Source organism: Petaurus breviceps, unplaced genomic scaffold (assembly GCF_028583685.1).
Source record: "Petaurus breviceps papuanus isolate PSGF00001 unplaced genomic scaffold, PetGlider_PUasm1.0 171, whole genome shotgun sequence".
Lineage (NCBI taxonomy): Eukaryota > Metazoa > Chordata > Mammalia > Diprotodontia > Petauridae > Petaurus > Petaurus breviceps.
Window position 1 is genome coordinate 14632090 of NW_027185754.1, and position 21706 is coordinate 14653795.

Consider the following 21706-nt stretch of genomic DNA (forward strand, 5'->3'; position numbering starts at 1 on the left):
ATGGATGGATGGATGGATGGATGGATGGATGGATGGATGGATGGATGAAGGGAGGGAGGGATAGCTGGATGGGTGAATGGATAGACAGATAACGGATTTATTTAGCACTTACCTAGTTCCAGGCAGCACATTTATTATTTAGCACGTTTTTAAGCTCTCTTTTAGTTCCAGGTAGGAGCTGTTTGCATTGTTCTGAATGAAAAAAAGATATTGCCTAGCCTCAAGGAGTTTGTTTGAGCTTCTTCCACTCAAATGGAGGAAGATAACATTTAAAAGGTTCTGGGGCAGAGAAGTCAGAAGACTGAGAAGAAGAGCTGGGAGTGAAGTGAATATAGAATGGGTAAGTCTTGAAATACTGGTCCAAGGCAGAGATTCCTCATTCCGAAGAGAGAGACACAAGGTGAGAACATTTCCAGGAGGCCACAGCTTTTACTAAAGAACGGTTTTTGCTGTGTACAGTGCCCTCCCTTTCTGTTTTTTAATGCAACAGTGCTGTCAGTTGGCTGCAAAATCCATCCTACTGCACCAAAGACACCCTCATTTGGAGAGAAGAGAAGGGTGAGCTTACCATGGGGAAGGGGAGTAGGAGCTCAGGATCCTAGGAAATCATTTCTGGATATACAGCCCTCTTCCACTCCCCAGAGAAATGGAACCATTTGGTACCTTCCTATTTAAACCAATCACTCTTAAGAACAAGCTAAAGCCAGTTGCTTCCTCACTTGGCATTCAAGGTCTGACTAGGGGATAGAGTGGTAATTCTTAGCAAATAGATAGATTCTTTGGAAGAGGAAGATGAAAAAGGGCTTGAAACAAGTGCACTTTATCCCTATCCTCCCCATCCAAGTCTTTTTTTTTTTTTTTTGCTTTTTGGAGGGGCAATTGGGGTTAAGTGATTTGCCCAAGGTCACATGGCTAGTAAGTGTTAAGTGTCAGAGGTCAAATTTGAACTCAGGTTCTCCTGACTCCAGAACTGGTGCTGTACTCGCTGCGCCATCTAGCGGGCCCCCCATCTAAGTCCACTCCTGTTTCTGTTCTTTGGGGATAAACAGAACAAGTCTAATCTTATTTCCCCACTAAAGTCCTTCAGCTACTTGAGCACAGCTTTCATGACCTCTGATCTGGGTCTTCCTGTTTCCAACCTAAACATCCCTTGTTCCTTCAGATACTCTTTATATGACATGGAAGTCTCACTTGACTTCCTCTGTATAACATTCTCTAGTGTATCAATGAATAGATCACAGCAGGAATGAAGGGGAGAGGATCAGGCAGAGGAAACCTTTCCTTGTCTTTGCCCCTGCCACTCCCATAACCTTGCTGCCAATATCCTTTTCCTTTTTCCCCTTCCTGGATGGATGCTGACCTTCCCCATCTCTCCCACAATAAGGAAACTGAAGCATTGGCCTACTCTGGGCCAAAGTCCACTCCCTCATTCCCCACTATTGTGGACCCCCTGGCTGTAGGAGCAGGAACAACTGCTTGGAAGCCATCAACAAAATTCTTCTGGTTAGATGCTGGACCGCCATGCCCTATCAGGCCCTGTGACCTCCAGACCTTGGGCACTGCTATCTGCTCCCCAGCCTCTGAATCCTAAGGAGTCCATAACCTTTCCATCTGAACTAAAGCCAAACCTTGCCTGTGCTATCTCCCCTGTTAGAATGTGAGCTCATGGAGAGCAGGGACTGTCTCACTTTTCCATTTGTATTCAGCACTTAGTACTTTATAATAAAAGTAAGCTAAACTAAATAAATTCTTTTTCATTTGTTTATTCATCAAACTATGGCACCCAGAAAAGAACATAATAGTCCAACTGTGGTCTGACCAGAACATATTACAAAGGAACTATATTACCTTCTTTTGGGGAAGTTTTGCCTCTTTTTAAGGCAGTCCAAGTCATATTTGGCTTTTGGTTTGTTTTGGAGTTGGGGGGAGGGGTTAGTTGCCATATCACACTGCTGACTCATATTAAACTTGCAGTCCATCAAAATCATTAGATTTTTTTTTCAAACAAACTATTATCTAACCACACCTCCCCGCCCTATACTTGTGAAGATGAGTTTTTGAAGCTATGGTAAGACTTTTCACTGAATCCAAAGAGCTAGGTGTGTCTAGAGCCTTCCAGGCCTCTCTGACTCTGGTGCTCCAACCCTATCCCTTTCACTCTTCAAGAAAGTTTAAAGTTTTGAGGGAAAGAAAAATCTCAAGGATAGGGGACTCAGGGGTTGATTTTTCCTCCTATTCTGAACTAGGCCTTTAATGCCCCATCCCTGGACAAACCATGCTGAAAGAGGGAGGAGAACTCCTAAGCCTCAGGAGGCATTTCTTCTTTAGCAGAATACTTGAATATGTTCTCCCTCCTCTTTCCCTCTCCCCTCACAGAGTTCCAGATTGAACTTTAAACTGGGCACCAGTAGAGTTTGGATCATTTGCACTGGAATACAAAACTATGGGGGAAAGACTTGTCCCTGGCCTGGGATAAAAAGGCAGAAGTGATCTCTAGAAAGGCAAAGATATCCAGCAGAAAAGGTAGTTAGGTGGTATAGTGGATAGAGCATTGTGGTTGGAGTCAGGAAGACCTGAGTTCAAATCCAGCCTTCGACACTAGCTGTGTGACCCTGGGCAAGTCACTGAAACTCTGCTTGCCTTGGTATTCTCAACTATAAAATGAGGTTAATTATAGCATCTATTTCAAAAGGTTATTGTGAAGATTATATGAGATACTATTGTATAAAATAATGTGTTTAGCACAATGCCTGGCATATAGTGGGGACTATGTGAAGGTTAGCTGCCATTATTATTATCTGGAAGGTTGTGCTGCCTTCCCTTCCCTACCTTGCCCATATCTGAAAGTTATTGTTGTTACAACCCCTTTGAATAGTCCAATGAGAGTGGGGGCTGGAGGATGTGAGAAGGAAAAGGAAGGGGAGAACAGTTTTAAGACTTATGTTAATCCCTGGGCTGGCAATCCCTATGTAGCAAGATGTCTGAAGTAACAAGGCAGAGACCTGATGCTGAATGGATCATCTCACTGGACTAGGCAAGGAGACAGGGGAGGAAACTTTCCTGGGATTCAGCCTTCCTCCCCACCTGCAGGTATGTCAAGAGGTTGGGTTCTGCCAGCACCAATCTTTAGTCCTAAGAGATATTCCTTGATCCTCCTGCAGGGGTCTTTTCCTGCTTCTCCTGTCACCAGCCTGTCACTGTCACCAGCTCTGCTGGCTATATCCTCACTCTGACTCCTTTTTCCTAGGAGAGGTACAATTGCAGTCATCTACCCCTTAAATCTCTAACCCTGGGGCAAAATTCCTCCCTTGGCAAACTCATACTGGATTAAAGGTCCTCCCATTTAGGCCACATTCAGAAGCAATGATTAAGGGGGTCTTTATCTCCAGTTTACCAAATGGATCAAATAACTTTTATTTTTATTTAGAGACTGATTATCTTGGTAGTAATGGATTATTCGGGCCCTGGTAATTTCTTTTATCTTTAGTTGCTATACTTTTCACTGCTCATTAATTCCTTGGGATGGTGAAAAGGAAGGAAAGGGAAACAGAGGTGGAAATCTCAGAGGTGGAAGGAACCAAAAAGATCAATGAAACCATTCCCTAAACTGTAATAACACCTCTAACAAGTCAAGACACATCCTCTAGAGATTTTCACTGTTAGGGAAGTTACTGCCTCCCAAAGTAATGATAGGTCTAATTATTAAGTTTTTATCCTCCTTAACCAGTCCTTTGACTCTGAGGAAGCTATTCCTTAAAAACCATAGAGACTGAAAATCAGCATCATCAAAGAGGGTAGAGAGCCAATGGGACCACTGAGGTGGAGCCAAGATACTGAATGAACATACTTACTCACCTACTATCATTAGTTAAGCTCCCATCTACTGCTCCTCTCCCCAGAATCTTCCCCTATGGATAGAAAGCAAACTTCCCACTCCCTCTTACTTTATCATACCAAATACTTGATACCAAATATCAAATACTTGATTGCCTAAGAGTAAACCATTCCCCTCCCCAATCCTCACTGCCCATTTTCTCTTCCCCATCCATGTCAACCTTACTCCTCAAATGTCCTACTCTAGTTTCTCCCTCCCTTCCATGGTGCCCCCTATAATCAAGAAACTTACCTCCATTTTAGACCTCTTCCTCTCATGCTCCTTCCAATTTCTGTCACTGACTTTCCCTTCCTGACTCTCAACTGCTGCCCTGAGGCTGTACTTCTAGCTCTCACTTCCAGCACTGGTTGAACATTCTGTCCTCCAAGGAGTGCTGGGATACTCCTTGCTTCTCACTGCCATTTCTAGACTTGACATCATTCAACAAGCTAGCCTCCTTTAAGGTTCATGCTTATCACTTGAAATGCATCACTTGATTCAGCTCCTGGTCACTTGTCTTTCAGGTTATCTTCCTCCTTTTCTGAGGTTAGTATACCTGGTTCAGAGTCTTTCCTTCTCCTCTATCCTGCTTATACAAGGATACTTCACCAACACACTGATATTCCCTCAAATAAATCAATTAATAAGCATTTATTAAATGCCAACTATGTGCCAGGCACTGTGGCCAGGCACTGGGAATACAGGGACACAAATAGTTCCTTCCCTCAGAGCTCACATTCCATCCCTATTCTCAAGGGGCTTCCTTTCAATCTGGGAAACAGACTGCACCCAAATATATATATGCAATATACACTGTCAAACCCCAATTTAAATTCTGAACTCCCCAAACCCCAAACTAGAGTTTGTTCTAAGAAAGAGGCAAGTGATGTTTTTATTTCTCTCAAGCTGGGTTGACATTCATTGCATGGGAGTTCAGTCTAAAACTGGGCCCCACCCCAGGGAGCTGGTTCAGAACTGGCTCAGTTTGGGATTTGGGGGTATAGTGTGATTTGCCCATTGAAGAGCAGGTATTCCCAAAGGATGCCAATCAACCCTGATTGGTCGACACACTGGGAGGTGGTTATATGAAAATGAGATCTTGAGTAGGTGACTTAGGTCACTTAATTTTGGTCAGCAGGGGCTGGTATCATCTCACTATCATTTTATACAGTTCTTTAACAATCTGCCTCCACCCAAGCCTGAGGAGGATAAAATTAATTCAGGCTTGGGATGGGTTTGACCAGGATAAGAAGGTCCTTCTGAAGAACTTTGGAGCAGAAGGGGAAAGGGGCTGGGAGCTCTGGGTCTCCAAGACACAGATTACCAAGAGAAATCACTTTTCACAACACACATAGGAAATAAACATTTTGAGGGGAAGCACTAGCAGGTGGAGGATCAGCAAAGGCTTCATGTAGAAAGTGGCACTTGAGTAGAGTTTTGAAGGAGACAAGGGATCTAGGAAGCTGAGATAGGAATGCAATACATTCCAGGAACAGGTGAACGTTCACCTAGAACAAAAGGCATGCAAATGGAAAATGAAGTAAGGAATCTGCCTAAGAAACAGCAGGGTTTGTTTGATTGAAATATAGAAAATGAGAGGGTTTGGGCAAGAATATAAAAGTCAAACAAAGTTGTCTATTTTCCCCAGAAGCAAAAAAAGAGATAGGGCAGTTTATTGAGGCTGGAAAGATAGGTTGAGGACAAGTTTGGAAGAGTTTTGAAAGCTACACAGAGGAATTTTTCTAGAGGCAATAGGGAATCAGATCAAGATAATAAGCATTGGTCTTCTGTGTGCCAGTCACTGTGCTAAGTGCTGGTCATACAAAGCATGGTGAATGATGGTCCCTGATCTCCAGGAGTTCAAACTGAAACAACATATAAACAACTATGGATGAACAAGATAAATCCAGGATAAACTGGAGATAAATAAGAGGGAAGACACTAAATGAAGGAGGATCAAGAAAGGCTTCTTTCAGAAAATGCAATTGAGACTTGAAGGAATTCAGACAGTGGACATTCAGAGGGAGAGAATTCCAGGCATAAGGGGCAGCCAATGAAAATGGCCTGGACTGGGGGTATGAAGTATCATGTGGGAGGAGAAGCAAGGAAGGTAGCCAGTGCCACTAGTCAGATGAAACTCATTTCATACTTTTTTTTTTTTAACAGGGTTGGTAGAATTACAATGCAGGAAAATGGCATAGAAATGTCTTATCTAAATTTTAGCAAAACATTGGATGAGGTGTTTCATGTTATTTTTGTAGAAAATATGGAGAGATATAAGCTAAATTACAGTATAGTTAGTTTGGTTTGGAACTGGTTGAATGGCTTAGACACATAGAGTCAGTCAGTCAATAAGCATTTAAGTGCCTACTGTAGCAGCAAGCACTCTAGCATACTCAGGATGGCTGCCAACACAGGTTCTTAGATCTGCTTTTCTAAAGGAAAGCAACTCAAAATGGGTTAACAATCTTGCTTTAATCAAACATATATCATTTACCTAGTTCAGGGGAAAAAGGTCAGCACCCCGAACTTCAGAGAATACAGAGGTTACAAGCAGACAAAAAATACAGACAGAGAAACAAATCAGCAGACATCAGTAGACAGGCTTCCAACTGTCCAACCATTACATCCATACCTAGTCAGTTACCAGAGAGGGGAGCACCAACATCTGGGTTTTCAAAGCCGGGGGGGCTCAACGGCTGCCCAGAGTCTTGTCTGGTCAAATCACAAACTCTTCTCAAAGTGAGCCCCAAAGCAAAGCCTCACATCAGGGTATATATAACCTTCTCTTGGCTCAGAGAATGTCACAACCCTCTTGACCCACTGCCCAATCACAAAGCATCAAGGTATGGGCATTCCTGAAAAACAAGCCTCCCACCACAGGCTCTATGTGACCACATTCAGCCTATTAGGCGGCAGAGTATATTTTCAAATCAAGGAAGATTCTCAGTCACTTAAGCCTATCAAAGGTCCTAGGGCAGGGGAGATTTTAAATTGCCATTCCCATAACACCTACTATGTGCCTAAATGCTGGGGATACAAAGAGAGGCAAAAAATAGTCCTTTTTTCTCAATGAGTCTGAAGTCTAACTGTGACTATTAGAAAGTTTGAAAGACATGGTTTCTGAGTAATTTAATCATTTTATTAATAAGGCTAGCACGTTTATTAATAAAAGGATGGTCATTTGGCTATCTCTCTTAGAACAAAGACCCCTCATGTTGGTGGGATCACAGTTTATATACCCTTGGAAGAGTAGGTGTTCCTGAGGATGTCAATCAACTCTGATTGGTTAACAATTAATGTAAAAATGAATATTATATATGGGACGTGTACTATATTACAATGAGAGTCTTGAGGTAGAGGTGACTTGGATCACCCAAGTCTTGGTCAAAGAGACTTACCAATTTCCATATCACCTGTCTGACAAAAGAGAGGATCCACATTTTTTCCAGACCCATCTAAGCAAACACAATAAGAAGTAATGTACCAATTCCTTTTATGATCTTTGATTAGATGGATCTCAGCCATCCTGGCTTTGAGAGAGATTTTCTACACTGGTTGATTTATGGATGAGGAATTAGAAAAGTAGAAAAACCATGGTCCTAATTCAATAATTAGTTGTTAATAAAAAAAAATCATTTCTCTCATAATGGAGGAGGCAACATGCAAACAACTAAGTACAAATAAGACATATACAGGATAAATTGGAGAAAATAATGTGGATTTGAAAAGGCTTCCTGTAAAAGGTGGGATTTTAGCTTAGACTTGAAAGATATTAGGCAGAACAAGAGACAGAGACAAGGAAGGGAAAATTTGAAGGCATGGCAGAAAGCCAGTGAAAATGCTAGAATCAGGGGCGGCCAAGTAGCACAGCGAGTAAGAGCACCGGCTCCAGTGTTGGGATGACCTGGATCAAATCTGGGCTCAGACACTCAGCACCACACCCAGAAATAACTGGCCATGTAACCTTGAGCAAGTTACTTAACCCCAATTGCTTATAAAAAAAAAAAGAAAATGCTAGAATCAGGAGATATGACTGTCTTGGGTAAGGAACAGTAAGGAATCCAGCATCACTGAATCACAGAATATGTGGAAGGTAGTGAGGTGTAAGAAAATTGGAAAGGGAACCAAGTTTTGAAGAGTTTTCAACACCAAACAGGGTTGTACATTTGATACTGGGAGTCATAGGGAGCCACTACAGTTTATTCAATCAACAGATTCATGCTTTAAGAAGATCACTTTGGCAGTTAAGTGGAAGATGGATTGGAATGGGGAGAGACTTGAGTCAAGAAAACTACCACTAGGCTACTCCAATAGTATAGGCATGAGGTGATGAGTCCCTACATCAGGATAGTCACAGCGTAAGAGGAAGGGGAGTAATATGTGAGAGAGGTTACAAAGATAAAATTAAAAGGCCTTCACAACAGATTGGACTTGGGAATATTCCATCTCAAATTCCAGGCATTTTCACTGAGTTTCCCCCATGTCTTTAAGCATGAGGAATCAAGGATGATTCCTAGGTCTTGTGTGACTGTCTGGGAGGATAGTGGTGTCGTAAACAATAATAGAAAGGGTGGAAGCTAAATTAGGGGAGAAGGTGTGATTTTGTTTTTTTATCTACTATAAACCAAAACAAAACATTTTGATATGTTTACAGGATATTCAACTTTATTCAGTTGTTTCAGTTGTGTGTCCAACTCTTTGTGACCCCATTTGGTGTTTTCTTGGATTTTCTTCTCCAACTCATTTTACAGATGAGGAAATTGAGGCAAACAAGATTAAGTGACTTGCCCAGGGTCACATACAGTAAGTGTCTAAGGTCATATTTGAACTTAAGAAATGTCTTCCTGACTTCAGGTCCAGTACTCTATCCACTGTACTACCTAGCAGTACAATAGGGAATGAATACATGGGAGCTGATAAGATCATCAAAGGTAATAGTGCAGAGGGAGAGAAGGTTTAGGACAGAGTCTTGGGGAACACCCACAGTTAGTAGACATGCATGACCTAGATGAGGATCTAACAAAAAAGATTGGAGTGGTTAGGAAGATAACTAGGAGACAGCAGTTTCATGAAAACCTGGAATTTACTGGGTAGGTGAATGACATGATCAGGTCTGTGCTTAAGGAAAAAACATTCTGGCATCTGCGTAGAAGACACTCTGGAGTAGGGAGAGATAAGGAGGCAATGAAACCAAATAGGAAGCCATTATAATAGCCTGGGGTAGAGTCAGAAGCACCTGAACTAAATTGGTGGCTATGACAAGGATTGAAATGTCATAAATGTGGAAACAACAAAATTTGACAGCTTACTGGACATGTAGGTGAGGGAGAATGTGGAATTGAAGATAATTTTTAAGTTGGGACACTGGGAAACTGGAAAAACTCCCATGTTTACCAGAAATAGGGAAGTCTGGAAGAGGAAAGATTTTTTTGGGGGAAAGATGAGTTCTATTTTATTCCTATCTTCCTCTCTACTCACAGGGCTACCATCCTAGTATCCTTCCATCACCTCTTACCTGGACTATTGCAATGGCCTCTCTACCTCAAGTTTATGTTTTTTTCATTTTATCATATATCTTACAGCTGACAGTGACTTTCCTAAAGTGCATGTCTAAACATGACATGTCTGTCACTCCCCTACCCATCAAACTCCAGTGGCTTCCTATTGCCTCTAAGATAAAACATGACCTCTTCAGTTTAGCTTTAAAAACCCTTTGGGCCTGTTTTCAACCTGTTTTCCCAGTTTCATCATACATTATCTCTCATACTCTATCATCTAGCCAAGTTAACTTTCTTTGTTTTTCATATATAGTATTCCACTTTCTGTCTCTGCCTTTGCCCTGGCTGTCTCCCATACCCAGATTATACTCTCTTGTCACTCCTGCCTCAAAGAATGTCTCTCTTCCTTCAAGGTGCAGCATAAGTACCACCTTCTACATTGAACTTTTTTGATCATCCCAGCTATTGATACCTTTCTTAGCTACTCTGTATTTAACTACTTTGTATTCATGTATTTTCTTTATGTTTATTCTGTAAGTATTTATATACTTGCTTTTTGCTCTCCTCCACTCCCTCCCCAGTTAGGATATATGTTCCTTGAGGCTAGGAACTGTTTTGTCAGTCACTGAGTACACATTTATTAAGCACCTACTATGTGCCAGGCCCTGTGCTAACAACTGGGAACTTGAAAAAGATAGTTCCTGCTCTCTAGGAGCTCATAGTCTTAATGGGTGAGACAACGTGCAAATAACTATTTACAAACAAATTGTAGACAGGATAAATGGAGGGTAATTTCAGAGAGAAGAATTAAGAGGTATTGGAAAAGCATCCTGTACAAGGCAGGATTTGAGCTGGGACTTTTCTGAAAAAACCCAAGGAAGCCAAGATGTGATTCAAACATGGGGGACAGCCAAAGAAAATGCTGGGAGTCCAGAGATGGGAGTGTCTTGTTCAAGTTATAGCAAGAAGGTTACTGTGACTGGATCAAAAAGATGATTGAACAGTGAGGGCAAAAGAGAGAGGTTATGAAGAACTTTGCATGCCAAAAAGACATTGGTCTTTGTTTTTTTTTTTTTACTTTTAAAATTCAATTTATTTTTAGTTTTCAACATTCATTTTTATAAGATTTTGAGTTCTAAATTTTCCCCCTTCCCAAGACAGCATGCCATTTGATATGGGCTCTACATGTACAATCATATTAACATTTGAAGAGCATTTGATGAGACTAGGGATGGAACCTGGAGAAGAGAGGGCTCAAGGAGAACATGATGGCTGCCTTCAAGGATATAAAGGGCTAGGTCATAGAGGAGGGATCACACTTGTTCTGTCTGGCCCAGAAGGCAGAACAGAAGCAACACAATGAGAGCTGACCCAAAGTTCAATGTGCTGCCTTGAGAGGCTAGGGGAAGTTGGACAATTACTTGGGGCACAGGTGACATGTGAGGATACACAAGTTCTGCGATTCATGAAAAAGTAGCCAGTCCCTGCCAGGAACTTACATTCTCAACTCACACACAGATAAGTCCATATAGATAATGCTAAAGCATTCATGAAGTCCTTACTGTGTGACAAGGGCTGGATACTGATACAAAAGTGAGAAGGAGCATGGTGGAGGGCAGCCGGGGAAGCCAGTGCAGCAATTAGGGCAGGTCACTGAGGAAATGGTAGGGATGATTTTTTGAGAGTTTAAACCAAGAGGGAGAAGCAGAGGAGTCTGAGCAGAGTTGTAAATGGCCAGAGGGAAGATGAAGACACTTGGGCCCAGGGAATTTAGAGCCAAATGGCTTAGCTCCTCTCAGACACTGTCTCTGGGATCTGGTCTAGAGGGTGGCAAAGCAGCATCAGCAGTAAGGAAAATGTCCTGAGCTGATGTCAATCCTGTAGAGAGTGGTACCTTAGCTGTGGTTTGAAGGAAGCCAGGGATTCTGTGAAGCATAGTAGGGGCTACCTATCCTTAAAACTCTTCTCCTTGGAAGGATATATACCGCCACCAACACTCCAAACATGTTTGCACTTCTCTTTGGGCATAGCCTTCTCTTGAAGCCAATGGATGCCAATCTTCATTCTTTGAGGGCATCACTGAGATCTCTGAAGTAGCCCAAAGCCATTCTTCTCAAACTGTATAAAAGATGAAATTTCTTCAATGATGCTTCAGTCTTGTACTGAGGCAAGGCTAGTGGTTGAGGCTGCCTGAAAAGGATCATCCCTGGCATTATGGTGCTTTGAATCTGACAGGCTGCCAGAGACACAAGGTCCAGGTTGGTGTAATGGGAATGTAAATTTGAAGATCTTCCCTGCCCCTAGGCTAAAGTGTACCTGGAGCCTGGGGTGGGAGGCTTGTTTTTCAGTAGATACTTCTTGATTGGCCAGTGAGTCAATAAGGTTATTACATTCTCTGAGCCAGGAGAAGGCTATATAAGCCCTGATGTGTAGCTTTGTTTTGAGGCTCACTTTGAGAAGTGTTCTGTGATTTGATCTGGATTCTGGGAAGCCGTTGTCCAGAGGCCCCCCCCCTTTGAAAAACCCAGATGTTGAAACCCAGATATTGATTGGGTATGGATGTAATGGTTGGACAGTTTGGAAATCTGTCTACTTGATCTGTTTCTCTGACTTGATAATTCTGTCTGTGTATTCTGAAGTTCGGGGTGCTGACCTTTTTCCCCTGAACTAGGTAAACGATACATGTTTGACTGATTAAAGTAAGCTTGTTAACCCATTTTGAGTTGCTTTCCTTTATCAAAGCAGATCCAAGAACCTATGTGAGCAGCCACCCTAGGGACGCCAGGGTGCTTGCTGCTACAGTTGGCTTTTTTCCCAATGTCATGACATAGACATATCATGGAGACCACCTCCATAGTTGCTGCCAGGCCTGCCGGCCTGTGGGCCTCACACACTAGGCTGGGGGATCCTGGAGGCTCAAGAACAGGGTGGGGGGGCCCACAGCGCCCAGGGCCCAAAGATATGGAGGGGGGCAGCAACATTGGGTATTTTTGATCCTGAAGGTGATGGGGAGCTTATTGAAGTGGAAGTTTGTGACACGGTCAGGAAGATCACTTTGGCAGAGGTTGGACTGGAGCAGGGAGAGACTTGTGACAGGCAGACAGACCAACCAACAGTCTAGGGTAATAAGGGTCTTCAGCAGGGGATGGCAGTGTCAGAGAAGAGAAGGGGGCATATGCAAAGGATGATGGAAAAGGGAATAGAGGAGGTATAAAGACAGAAGAGTTTAGGAAGGAAAGATAATGAGTATTTTTATTTCCAGCACCTACCACAATGCTTGGCACGTGGTTAGTTGCTCATTGTCCTTCATTCTTTGAGAGGATCAAAATGACATCACTATGCTACAGTCAAGTTTCTCTGTATCTGACTGTGGCTGATTAGACCAATATGAGGTTGGAATGCTCTACCACAGGTTGGGCACAAATAGTTCATGTGTACATTTAGGATGGATATTCCAAACCTGTGCATCCTGCATTTACTTTGAGCTGTTTCAATTCTGCTTTGCTCCTAGAGCATAGCACCTTCTCTGAGGTGAGCATGCCTTGATGAACAGTCCTGTGCCAGTGTCTCTCATGTCACACAATCAATTCCAAAGTTCTTTTTTTTAAAGTTTATTTATTTTTAGTTTTCAACATTTGCTCCCATAAGTTTTAAATTTTCTCCCCCTACTTCTCCTCCCCCCTCCCCAAGATGGCATACAATGCAATATAGGTTCTACATTCCTATTAAACATTTTCACATTAGTCACATTATATAGAATTACAATGAATGGGAGAAACCATGAGAAAGAAAAGAAAACAACAACAAAAGAAAATAGTCAGCTTTGCTCTGCATTCAGACTCCACAGTTCTCTCTCTGGATGTGGACAGCACTTCCCATCATGAGTCCTTTGGAACTGTTTTAGGTACTTGCATTGCTGAGAAGAGCTAAGTCTATCAAAATTAGGCATTGCACACTGTGGCTGTTACTGAGAACAATGCTCTCCTGGTTCTACTCACTTCACTCAGCATCAATTCATATAAGTCTTTGCAGGTTTTTCTGAAGTCTGCCTTTTCATCATTTCTTATAGCACAATAGTATTCCATTACATCTATATACCACAACTTGTTCAGCCATTCCCCAAATGATGGACATCCCCTCAATTTCCAGTTCTTGGCCAACACAAAAAGAGCTGCTATAAATATTTTTGTACATGTGGGTCCTTTTCCCACTTTCATGATCTCTTTGGGATACAGCCCTAGAAGTGGTACTGCTGGGTCAAAGGGTATGTACATTTTTATAGCCCTTTGGGCATAGTTCCAAATTGCTCTCCAGAATGGTCAGATCAGCTCACAGTTCCACCAACAGTGAATCAGTGTTCCAACTTTTCCACGTCTTCTCCAACATTTATCATTTTCCTGTCTTGTCGTGTTAGCCAATCTGATAGGTGTGGTGTGGTACCTCAGAGTTATTTTGATTTGCATCTCTTTAATTAATAGTGATTTAGAGCATTTTTTCACATGACTGTAGATAGCTTTAACTTCTTCCTCTGAAAACTGCCTGTTCATATCCTTTGACCACTTATCAATTGGGGAATGACTTGTATTCTTATAAATTTGACTCAGTTCTCTATATATTTTAGAAATGAGGCCTTTACCAGGCACATCAGTTCCAAAGTTCTTGAGAAACCTCGAGAGTATCCTTGTATTGCTTCTTCTGACTACCATGTCAACACTTGTGCTGTGTGAGTTTTCCATACAAGTCTTTTTTTTTTTTTTTGGCAAGCATATGTTTTGCATTCAAACAATGTGGCCAGCCTATCAGAGTTATGCTCTCTGAAGTAGAGTTTGAATAGTTGGCAGTTTAGTTTCAGTAAGGACCTCAGTGTCTTATCTGAGGATAAGACATATCCTTATAAGGATCACCTTATCCTACCAGTTGATCTTCAGAATCTTCCTAAGACAATTCAAATGGAGGCAATTCAGTTTCCTGGCATAACACTAGTAGGTTGTCTAGATTTCACAGGCATACAACAATGAGGTCAGCACCATGGCTCTGTAGACCTGCAGTCTGGTAGTCTAATACCTCTTCTCTCCCACACTTTCCTTCAGAGCCTCCCAAACACTGAGCTAACCCTGGCAATGCATGGGTCAACCTCACTATCGATGTGTACATCCCTGGAAAGTACACTGCCAAGGAAAATGAACTTATCCACAGCATTCAAAACTTCTCCATGTGTTGTAACCAATAATTCCACGTATGGATGGTGTGGTGGTAGCTGATTGAGCACCCGTATTTTCTTGGTGTTAATTATTAGTCCAAAATTAGAACAAGCGGCAGAGAATTGATCTCTACTTTGTTGCATCTCAGTTTCAGAGGCTGCATTGAGTGCACAATCAACCACAAACAGAAAATCATGTACCAGCACTCCCTCCACTTTGTTCTTGGCTTGTAACCTTTTCAAATAAAAGAATTTGCATCAGTGCAGTTGATGCAAACATTGATGCCATGTTCATCCTCACCTCATTTGACAACATGGCTGAAAATATCATGCTAAAAAGCATGGGAGCAAGCACATAGCCTGTTTCACTCCATTGGTGACTGGGAAGGCACAAGAGCATCGTCCATTATCTAGAATTTGGGCAAGCATGAACTTATGAAATTGACATACAATGCTGATGAACTTCTCCAGGCAATGAAATTTTGACATCGTTTTCCATAAACCCTTACAATTAACAGCAATAAAGGCCTTGGTCAGATCTACAAACATTGTGCACAGAACTCTTTTCCACCTCTGGCATTTATCCTGGAATTCTTGGGCAGCAAACACCACATCAATGGTTCCTCAGCCCTTCCTGAAGCTACATTGGCTCGCAGGTGGATGAACATCTTCCAGGTGAAGGACCAGCCTATTAAGGAGGACTCTGGCAAGAATCTTGCCAGCAGTGACTAATAGAGAGACCCCCTTGTGATTGTCACAGGACAATAGATTTCCTTTACTTTTATAGAGATAGACAATGGGGGCATCCCTGAACTCCTGGGGGATAACCTCCCCTTGCCATAAAACCTGGAAAATTTCAGCCAGCTTTTGTATGAGCAATGGAACCCCTACCCTGTAAATCTCAGCTGGAAAAAAATCAGCACCAGGTGCTTTGCCACATGAAAGCAGCCTAATGGCATTCAAAGTCTCTTCTTCAGTTGGAACTTCAGTTAGGGAGGGATTGACTTCAACCTGAGGTAAATGGTCAATGGTCTCAGCATTGATTGATGATGGTATGTTGAGAACACTCTCTAGGATCATATCCTTATCACTAATCAATGTGCCTCCATCAGCATTGAATAGTGGAGATACACCCTAGGTCTTTGGCCCATAAATAGCCTTCAGGGCATCATAAAAGCACTTTGGATTGTTACTATCAGCATAAAACTGAATTTCATCTACCTTCTTACTGAGCCAAGAATCCTGCATCTCTCTAAGCTTTGCTTGCACTTTACTTTTGATGGAATTAAATGCTGCCTTCTTAGAGATGGATGAACTATCCTGCTGGTAAACCCTGTGGAGTTCTCATTTTTCACTTAGCAGTTTCTGAATTTCTCCATCATTTTCATCAGACTAGCCTTGGTGTTTGTGAATGTTCTGAGCAAATGCAGTGCTATACACCAAATCTCTGAAAGCTGCCTCTCCTTTTCTGCTCCACTGTTGCCAGTGGTGTGTTGGCTCAACTTTCCCTCCAAGTTAGCAACAAACTTTTCTCACTCAGAGCTCTAATTTGTTGACATTAATTCTTCTGGTAGTCATTTTGCCTTGGGGACTCTTGCTTTTGTTGAATGCGAATATTTAGCTTGGAAACGATAAGCCTATGATCATTACAGCACTCTGCACCACACTTCTAATGAAGAGTAATGCCTTCGTTACTCTTACATCCTGTCTGTATCTTCTCCTTACCGTCACATAGTCTATTAAACGCCAATGTTTGCTCTGAGGGTGCATCCACAAAGTTTTATTGTGTTTAGGTAAATGGAAGACTGTGTTGGGGATGAGGCCATGGGATGCAGAAATCTTCAGTAGTAAGTGACCATTGCTGTTGCTGTTTCAATTCCATTCCTTCCTAGCACTTCCTGCCAAGTCTGGCAGACTACTTTAGCATTAAAGTCACCCAGAATTATAACCTTGTCTTCTTTTGTCACATTGATAATAAGGGTCTCTATGTCTTCATAAAATTTTTCTTTGAATTTATCAGGGTTCATCATGGTGGGAGCATAGGCACTGATGACAGTGGCATAACATTTTCCTCCAAGTGGCAGTCACATTGTCATAAGACTGTCATTTACTCCTTTTGGAAAGCGTACAAGCTTGTTGACTAGATTAGTTTCAATTGCAAAACCTATACCAGCTTCACAGCTTTACAGAGACTACTCCAGAAAAATGTGTGTCCAGTTCCAACTTCAATAAGTTGGCTTTCCTTTGCCAGCCTTGTTTTACTCAGGGTTGCTATTTGGATGTGATATCTGCTGAATTCTCTACAACAAGAACTGTTCATCTTTCAGGTCTACTGGATTTTGTGTTGTATATAAGTGCACACACATTCTATGTGCCAGTGGTGAGTAGAATCATGTTTGCAGACATTTTTGTACAATTTTTTGTGTTTCAACTGCATAGTGGGATTCCCCACCTGCCAAGATAATCAGGCCAGGGTAGGGTAAGCATACAATTTTTAGGGCACCTTTTCTAGTCTCTTCCTCACACCAGGAGGTGAGCAGTTTGATCCTTAAAAGGCTGCTCAGACACGCAGGGGGCTACCGAATCCCACTGCTGCTTCCAGTGGAAAATGACCCTATGGCCCAGGCTGCTTGTGTGTAGGATTGTCACTATAGCTCCCAGCATATCTGCACCTGCTGCTTTGTCACTTGCACGTCACCAAAGGACTTTGGGATAGGTATAATGGTAAAATGGTATGGGTGATGTCTTTTGATGCATGCCTAAATTGGATTTAGATGAGGCAGAGTTGCATGAAGTTGTTGGCCTCACTCCTCCAGAGTTATCACAGTCCAGTGGCAGGACAGAATCAAGATGACTGGTGATGGCTCAAGATGCACTGGATGACCTTGGCATCTTAGATGTCTACCCAAGCTCTAAGCACCCCACAGGGTCTGCTTTAGCTGCCTTCATGACCATTGGAACAAATTATTCTCATCCGGGGAAATCTTCACATGCTTGGGGTAGACACCCTCCAACTCACCAATGGGTTTGAGACCCCTTGGTTACCCTCAACCTGGCTTAGCCTGTCTGCTGAAATGGCTTACTGGGGTGTGGCCACTGTGTACACTACAGTTTCTTGCAGCCACAGGTGAGAGTTGGTTGGAACAGGTGGACACCAAAGGTGAAAAGCAACACTGAAAGGGGCTCAGCAGCCATCACACCAGAGGAACTAGTCTTCCCTGAACACAACCTACACCCAAGGCAGTGTTATAAGCAAAGAAAACCATGAAGTCAGCCTTGGGGAGCTGGGAAGCTGAAGAATAAAAATGTCAAATTCTCAAAATTCATCAAGAAACAAGTGTAATGAGGAAGATACACAGGGAATTTATTAACCAATTCAGATTTTTTTTAAAGACAGGGTATATAGTCCTATGAAAAGTCAGAAAACTCCAGGCTCTCTATATTTCCTACACACACACACACACACACACACACACACACACACACACACATACACACACACATGATAGAACATTACCTCAAAGAGAACACAGAGCAGCAGAAATAATAAAAATAATTAAAAAATTAATAAATAAAAGTTGATGTAAAGCAGTTGTCCTTCCAAGACAACCAGAGAGGACCTCAGGAAAGACTCAACCTCTTGGCTTGGAGGTGGGGGGAGTTGACTCCACTGAATCAACAAACAACATGCCCTGAGGGCAGCTGGGTTAAAAATGCAGCCTCAGTCACAGGAAATTTCACTTCACAAGTGTGGAGGCTGGACAGCTGCACAGGTGAAGACTAAAGGACCATCTGTTCCCTCAGCACATGGGTCCCACCTGTGCTGTCCCTACACAGTCCCAGGCTGCAGCTGTGTGCCAGAAGGGGCATGCACATGCCAGGTAAGTGTGGCAGCATAGGGGCAGGGTCCCTGCTGGCTGTGGGCACTTACGGGAGAGCAGAGTCCCTGGTTTCAGTTCCAGAGGAGAGTTGAAGTTTGCAGTCCTGAGAGGGACTATGGGGAAGGAGAGTATTTCAGGGACAGGTGGCTGGGGGCCCTAGCTGTGACTTTAGGAGTAGAGAGGAAGGATTGCCTGAGGTTGGGCTCCAGGACAGAGCTCAGAAAATTACTGTAAGAAGGATCTGAGGCCTGGGGCACCATTCTCCACCATTCAGGAAGAGAACCCGATTACAATAATAAAGCTGCTAATAGTAAAACAAAACAAAAATAAAGATGGATAAGCAAAGGAAAAAGAGCCAACCATAGGCAGCTACTACAGGGATAGAGAAGATCTGTGTTCATTTTCATAGGAAGATAGTGTAATGGAAATGCAAATTTAAAGATCTTCCCTGCCCCTAGGCTAAAGTGCACCTGGAGCCTGGGGTGGGAGGCTTGTTTTTCAGTAGATACTTTTTGATTGGCCAGTGGGTCCAAAAGGTTGTTACATTCTCTGAGCCAGGAGAAGGCTATATAAGCCCTGATGTGTAGCTTTGTTTTGAGGCTCACTTTGAGAAGTGTTCTGTGATTTGATCTGGATTCTGGGAAGCCGTTGTCCTGAGCCCCCCCAGCTTTGAAAAAACCCAGATGTTGAAACCCAGATGTTGACTGGGTATGGATGTAATGGTTGGACAGTTTGAAATCTGTCTACTAGATCTGTTTCTGTCTTGATAATTCTGTCTGTGTACTTTGAAGTTCGGGGTGCTGACCTTTTCCCCTGAACAAGGTAAACGATATATGTCTGACTGATTAAAGTAAGCTTGTTAACCCATTTTGAGTTGCTTTCCTTTATCAAAGCAGATCCAAGAACCTGTGGTGGCAGCAAACCCTGAGGACGCTTGGGGTGCTTGCTGCTACAGATAGTAAAATTTAAAAAGCCATTCTTACAAAAAGAAATGTTAAACAAACCCAAAAATAGTTCTTGGAATAACTTTTGAGTTCTTAAGGACTTCAAAAATCAAATAAGAGAGGTTAAGGAAAAATTAGGGGAAAAAAGTAAGGGCAATACAAGAAAATTAAAAAAAATTACGAAAGCATAGTAGGCACATAGTAAGCACTTAAAAAATACTTGTTAATAGTTCTACCAATTAGATTATAGGCAGAAGTGACAAGATTTGGCAAATTATTAGATATGTGGGGTGTGTAAGAGTGAAAAGTCAAGCATAAAGCCAGATGTTGGGGTACCCTTTACCAGAGGGGGATGGGTGTTTTGTTTTTTTTTCCTGATAATAATGAGTTTATCATCTTTATCTTCCATTTCTTTAATTTACTCAACTCCCATGACCTCCATTTTATCTCAATACACCCAAGAATGTTCATATTCTTGATACTGACATCAACCATAAGTTTTCCATTATGTTAATCAAGAACTCTTAAAATTTCTTTATCCAATCATAACACCCAATATTCCCTCTCTTCCTAGGTCATTTTCCTGCTAACCCTACTCTCTGTCCACACTGTGATTCTCACCTCGTTTACCTAAGAGACAATCCCCTTCAATCAGCAATTAGCCTCCATACTATCCTCTACTTGTAAATCTCTTGCTCACTTCCTTGTGTTATCGTTGCTCACACCTTGTCAAACCCCAATCTTTGATTACTCTGATTATTTATCACTCAGTAAAAGAACTACACATCCATTACAGATTTAATGTCTGATACTCTTGACTGGGTCATCAAGGAAATTTTATTCTTCCCCATTTGAGTATCAATTCCACTTTCCATAGTGACTGTTTCAAACCTCCTTTCTCAGCAAAGCTTCTATACTGTCCACATGAACACAGTGGACATCCCTCACAGTGGAGGATCTTGCCTCATATTTTACTAAGAAAACAGTCTTCTTATTGTTTGCCCTACTATTATGTGTTCCAGAACCCAAGCATTGCCTGTCAATTCATCTTACTACCCCTGGGCCTTGACATCTTCCCACAGCTTCTCCCCCTCCCCCCCATAAGTGCTGTCTTCCTCAGTTAGAAGATTTGAGTTCCTTGAGAACAGGGTTGTCTTCCTTTTCCATTTGTATTTCTAGTGCTTAGCACATAGTAAATACTTAATAAAAGCCTTTTGATTTATTGATGAATTCTTCCCTTAATTACTCAATTCTTTGTCATCATCTCATATTCTCCCATTTTTAACTCCAATCTCTGATAAAGAAGTGACCCTTTTCCTCCCTAAGGCTGACCCCTCTATATACTTTAAACCCCTCTATCATTGATTATCTATTATATCCAGTAGGTTGTCTCCATAATCATGCCCTCTCTCTCTACTCTTCAATATCTCCCTATCTGTTGGCTCCTTTTCTACTTCCTACAAAAATGCCCAAGTTTTCCCTCATAAAAAAAAATCCCCACTAGACCCCATCATTCCACAAGTTATTTTCCTATATCTTTTTTTTTCCTCCCTCAGCCAAATTCCGAGAAAGAGCCGTCCATCTTTATTGCTTCTACTTTCTTTCCTCTCACATGCTTCTCAACCCTCAGTAATCTGGCTGTCTAACCTTATTACTCAAGTGAATCTGATTTTACCAAAGGAATATTTTGGGGGATTTCTGAGAAGAAGCAGCCAGGGATGATGCTAAGAGCTGGAGAATTTGTGAGTTTATTTACCATCTTACATATAGTATTAGCACTTAATATTTTTTCTATTGTCTCTAGGATCAAATGTAAATTGGATCATGTTTCAAACTAAATTACTTTATGCTCCTCAAAACTTCCCCATATCTGCCTAGGGCTCAGTTCTCCCAGTCACCAAGATCCACAACCTCAGTTTCACCTTCTGACCCCTGACTCTCATATATTTAATCTGTAACACGTTTCATATATATGTCACTTGCTGTCCATTTACATAGCTATCACCTTAGCTCAGGCCCTTACCATCTTTTTCTTAAATTATTTAAATAGCCTTCTGTAGTCATTGGTCTTCCTGCCACAAGGCTTCCTTTAAGCCTCAGCTCAAATCCTACCTTTTATAGATCTTTCCTAGTTTCCCCAGCTACTAGTGTTTTCCCCTCTAAGATTGCCTTCAATTTACTCTGCATATTCCTGGTATCTATCTATCTATCATCTACCTACCTACCTACCTACCTACCTACCTACCTACCTACCTACCTATCTATCTATCTATCTATCTATCTATCTATCTATCTATCTATCTATC

The 21706-nt window shown here is 42.0% G+C and overlaps 1 protein-coding gene across 4 annotated transcripts in view; it reads left to right on the forward strand.

The window, feature by feature from the left end:
• The window catches only part of URI1 (URI1 prefoldin like chaperone), a 133652-nt gene that overhangs the window by 39645 nt on the left and 72301 nt on the right, over window positions 1-21706 (forward strand). The window lies entirely within an intron of this gene.